The sequence below is a fragment of the Propithecus coquereli genome, unplaced genomic scaffold (genome assembly GCF_000956105.1).
Source record: "Propithecus coquereli isolate 6110/MARCELLA unplaced genomic scaffold, Pcoq_1.0 Scaffold671, whole genome shotgun sequence".
NCBI classification, from domain to species: domain Eukaryota; kingdom Metazoa; phylum Chordata; class Mammalia; order Primates; family Indriidae; genus Propithecus; species Propithecus coquereli.
Window position 1 is genome coordinate 418053 of NW_012152741.1, and position 5003 is coordinate 423055.

Below are 5003 nucleotides of genomic sequence, written 5' to 3' on the forward strand. Positions count from 1 at the left end.
CCAAGGGCAACATACGTAACCTAAACATCTGTACCCCCATAATATGCTGAAATAAAAGAAAAAGAAAAAAAAAAGAATAACATTTATTGGCTGTCGGGCAGTGGGGGCAAGGGGGGAGGAGGGGATGGGTATATGCACACACAATGAGTGCAATGCGCACCACCCAGGGGATGGCGCGCTTGAAGCTCGGACTTTGGGGGGCAGGGGGGGCAAGGGTATCATACATAACCTAAACATCTGTACCCCCATAATATGCTGAAATAAAAAAAAGAAGAATTATGGGTTTTTACACTTTATTTGAAACATTGCTTGTCCTTTTAATGTTTATCTTTCCAGATTTAAGGGAACTTTTTCTTTCTTTTAAGCTATCTATAGTTTATGGCAATTTGGTAAAGTGAACTTTTGTAAACAAAAATTGAAACATTTACTTTTCCTCTCTACCTGATCCCTCCAGAATTCTCAAACTATTCATCAATAGTCTTCTTTTTATGGAAATATGGTTATTTGCATAAGTTCAAAAAGAATCTGATCTCTTTAACAGGATACAATTGGAAATATTGGTTATATTACCAAGGCTTTGACTGGAATACCATATTTGAAAATGTACATAGAATGCCTGGCTCCAAGGGTTCACAGTCTTACAGTGAGTGAGTAAATGTTCTCACTTCCTGGCAGGCCCAGGAACCTCAAGATATTAGAAACAGTGGGAAAAGTCTAATGTCTGCCTTGGTTTGGCTTCCTAGCATCGAGAGGTTTTTAAAAGTCCAATCTGAGGTTTCATGTCAAAATTTCCAGCAAAGCAAATTTAAAAAGAGCCTATGTGGTTATTCTTGCTGCACTTATAGAAAAAAATCAAGCAAATTGCCCTAACCATGATTATCTTTGGTAGAAATGGGCGTGACTGTAGAGGGAAAAATTACATTTCAAAAGAAAGCTATATAGTACACCTGTTATTAGATTACAGTCTTGTTTATTGGTTTTGAGTTTTTTATTATCTACCTATAGACTAGACTGGATTCTGAAGTCCTCCAGCTTTCTCTAATATCTAGCTACAACTCTCCAATGAAGAACAAGAGCTGCTCAGTTCCTGAAGCCCTATAAGCCTAAGCTGGACAACTTGATGTAAATTTCAAGGGACAAGTCTCATACCTGATGCCTGGGCCACATAGAGAGTTCACCAGAATTCCCGATGCCACAACTGAAACCATCTATATTAAAATAATGTAGCGTCATAAAGTATAAATACCAATCAAAATCTGATTTTTATGAAAGTATAGATATAGCCAGATGATAACCAGCCATTGTTCCCTAACTTCCTTACTGCTGTAACTGGTCACTGCTTAATGGCTCTATCCTCCCTGATAGGTGCAAGATTTGTGACTTCCCCACTACTTCTATAGATAACATTGCCATTGTAAAGCCTAAGACTGGTCTTTGAAGTATTTTTCAGACTCTGCATTCGGGGGGTACCCATTGACATCAACCGGACCCATGGATAGGCATGGAAACAGATCCAATAGCCTCAAGACCCCCCAACTGAAAAGATAATCTCTATGAGTTCACCCCCACCAGTAAATAGACCCAATTGCCTAGTCTGCTAAACTATCTTTAAAAATCCTTTCTCCCCAGTTCTCTGGGTGATGGATTTGAGAAATCACTCCTAATCTCACCTGGCGCCTTGTGACATAAAACTCTTTCTCTGCTGCAACACCTGCTGTCTCAGTGCATTGGCCTTCACTAGGAAGTGTGCAAGGGACCTGATTGGGCTGTAACACAACCAGAGACAATGAAACTACAAACCAGGATGAGAAGTTGCCGATTTCATGCTGTGGACAGCTTTTCCCAAGACTGTCAGAACAAGACTCCCTGTAATAGTAAGACTCTTACCTCTTAATTTTTCCTGACTTATGCCTACTTTTCACTTGGCAGCATAATGCTGTTGTTAAAATTTCACAATCAGTAGTTTCTTCAGGCAACTTGTATTCCCTGCTTTTATTTAACCCAGTCATGGGCTGCTGGATTATCTATTTACTAAATAGGGAGGAATCTGTGCAGTTGATAACACTTCTTATTGCACATAGATAAATACATTGGGTATTGTGGAGTAGACTACTTGGTTAAAATGGGTAGACTCCTCATCTGGACATTCAATTTTAGTTGGTTTGGTTCATGGGGACCTTGGCTAAGGAGCATACTCCAAACTCTTGGTATTATCCCCCTGGTAGTCATAATAGTAGTCTCCCTGGTACGTTGTATCCTCTCAAAGTTTCAAATGTTTCCATACAGCCATCTGTCAAACATCAAATGGTCTTGTAACAGAGGTAAAGGTCAGAAAAAGAGCAAGGAAATGTTTTAGCAGTTGTCACTTTAAAACCCCTACCCTTTTGGGAATTAAAACCTGCATTCCTGCCTGAGGCCAGTAATCGAAGGGGAAAAAAATGTTCTGTGCTGTTTGTTTTCTAGTATCTTAAACCACAGGAAGTGGCTCAACAGAATTGTCTGGAAAGGATCATGAGATCATTGTCACCGGAGATAAGGTCGACAGAAACCACCAATTATAGTTAAACAACAATAGCCTGAAACCACGACACGTGACACTGGTTGTGTAGACCTGAGCCCAACTGCGGAAAACCTCCATTTTACAAAGCCCTGTTTTTCTGCTTAAAGTCAGGATGGCAATCTTTGGGACACTAGTCCACTGCCCTCCTCATGTGCTGGCAAATTGATAAACTTCTCTTTCCTTTTCCTCAAACCACTTGTTGTTTGAGGAAATGAGGAGGATGGTAGACTCACATCTTAAAGTACCATCATCATATCTATAAGCAGAAATACAGAGCTTTTAAAAGGAGTTTTCAGCTTTGGGCTATTGCTGTTTAACTACAGCATCTCTGGTGAAGACAATCTTGTGACTTCTGCCTGGACAATTCTGTTGAGCCATCTCCTGTGGTACAAAGAACAAAAGATACTCCCCCGCCCCTCTGATCTCTGGCCTGTGACAGGAACGTAGGTTTTAATTCCCAAAAAGAGTGGGGGGAGGGGCTAAAGAGACAACTTGTAATACATTTTGCCCTTTTTCAAGCCCTTACTTCTGTTACATATTCCCTACTGTCAACATTACCCTTCCATATCTATGGGAGGAGGGGCAACGTGTAGTGATCAAGCTAGTTCCTGCTGAATTGAGGCGATGTTTTAGATACATGGTTTGTACTTATTTATGCAATTGCAAAGCCTTGGCAGTATATTTACCAAAAAAAATAAAGAATGCAACAGATTACCATGTGAAAAAGGGCATAAGCAACAACTACAACTGTGAGGATTGACAAGGCAAAATGCAGGATACCTGATAAGAGAGCTTTTACCCTGCTTGGTATCTAAGACACCAGTAGGACTGTGGGTCCTTACTGTTGCCTTGTATATAATGTCTGATACAGGGCTGGGCAAGAAAGAAACATGGTACCTCTGAGTATGGAGCTATTAGTTGCACCCTGTAGGTGATCCGAGAAACTGGCTTCTGCAAATTCAGAAATTATATACAGGAATGCTTGTGCCAAATGAGGTTTAGGACAACAAACCCAGAAGTGAGACATAGCAGCAGAAGAGGTGATAGCCCAGGAAATCCTCACTAAGGAGTTGTCTTTCCATCCTGGAGACAGAACAAATAACCAAAGAAAAGTTAGCAAAAATATCAACATTTTCATTTTTCCTTCTTCTTAAACAGATAATTTAGATTGTCTAAAGACTGACCCATCCACTGGGAGATTGGGTCCTCTTTTTCCATGGGACACCTCTTTACTCTGGTATGATGAATCCAAGGTTTTACTCCTGACAATTTCAATGAGGTGTGAGTTGTTAGAGGCGCTTCATAGGGTCCCTTCCACTTCTCTGCCGGTTGTTGTTCAGGTCCTTGTGCTCTCCAGGCTCTAAGTGATACCCAGTCTCTGGGTTCAAAAGGGTGGAGGGGTCCTTACAACTGGGGTGGGAACCTGAGAGAGGCAAACTCATGTATAATGGTTAGTATCTGACCCACTTGTTTGACATAATGCTTTACTCTGCTTTCCTTATTCATGGTTATATTATCATACTTACCTCAGGGTGTTAGGAAGGGTCTCTCATAAACTATTTCTTAGGGGCTTAACTTGAGCCTGCCTCTGGGATCTACCCTTATCAGAGGAGGGTAAGCGACAACACCTTATCCTACTTTATGTGGGTTTCCTGCATCAATTCCAGGATGCATGCAATTTCCATTCTAGATGTAGGGCTTTGCTTACTTGCTGGATTATCTCTGATATAAAGAGGGTCCATTATCACTTTGTATGGAGGAAGGGAGCCCATACCTCAGAATGAGTTTCTTCAGAAGGATTCTAGTAACTTCAGATGCTCTCTCCATCTGGGTACAAGAAGCCTCTACTCAGCCTGAAAAGGTATCTACTAATTCAAGCAAGTATTTGAAGTTTCCAGTCATTTTAGGCAATCAATTTGCCAGTCATCAAAAGGGTGGATCCCCACATGTTGGATTCCTTGTGCAGCAGGTTGCTTTTCTTTCTTTGGATTGTTTTGAGCACATAAAGGGCAGCTCTGATTCAAACGGGATTCTCTTAAATGAGGTCCCACCAAATCCATTAAGACAACATGCCTATAGCGTGTGCATTCATGTAGGTGCCTCATAAGGGGTTGAACCAAGGCTTCGGATCCTTATTTCCTGCCATCAAAAGCCCCCTTTCCTTCCAAACGGCACCATGAGTATGTGCAACCATGAAAGCATATTTAAAGTCCATATAAATGTTTACCTTTTTCCCTCTGGATAACTGAAGAGCTCTGGTTAAAGCAATCAGCTCAGCTTCCTGGGCTAAAGTCCCAGGTGGCAGTGCCATTGCTTCCAGCACCCGTCATTCCATGATCACCGCATACTCAGTCCTTCATTGTCCATTGTCCATAAAACTGCTCCCATTGGTGAAAAGATCCCAATCTGCTCTGGCATCAGCTGACCTGACAGATCCATCCTG

At 41.4% G+C, this 5003-nt stretch overlaps 1 long non-coding RNA gene across 1 annotated transcript in view; it reads right to left on the bottom strand.

Annotated features, from left to right (window-relative positions):
* Nucleotides 1-4418, bottom strand: part of LOC105823438 — a 24567-nt gene extending 20149 nt beyond the window's left edge. The window contains exons 1-2 of the long non-coding RNA XR_001138144.1: nt 3745-4418; nt 3458-3643 (exon numbers count right to left, since the gene is read on the bottom strand). This is a non-coding gene — a long non-coding RNA (uncharacterized LOC105823438). The remainder of the gene's footprint in view (nt 1-3457; nt 3644-3744) is intronic.
* Between the last annotated feature and the right edge of the window lie 585 nt (nt 4419-5003).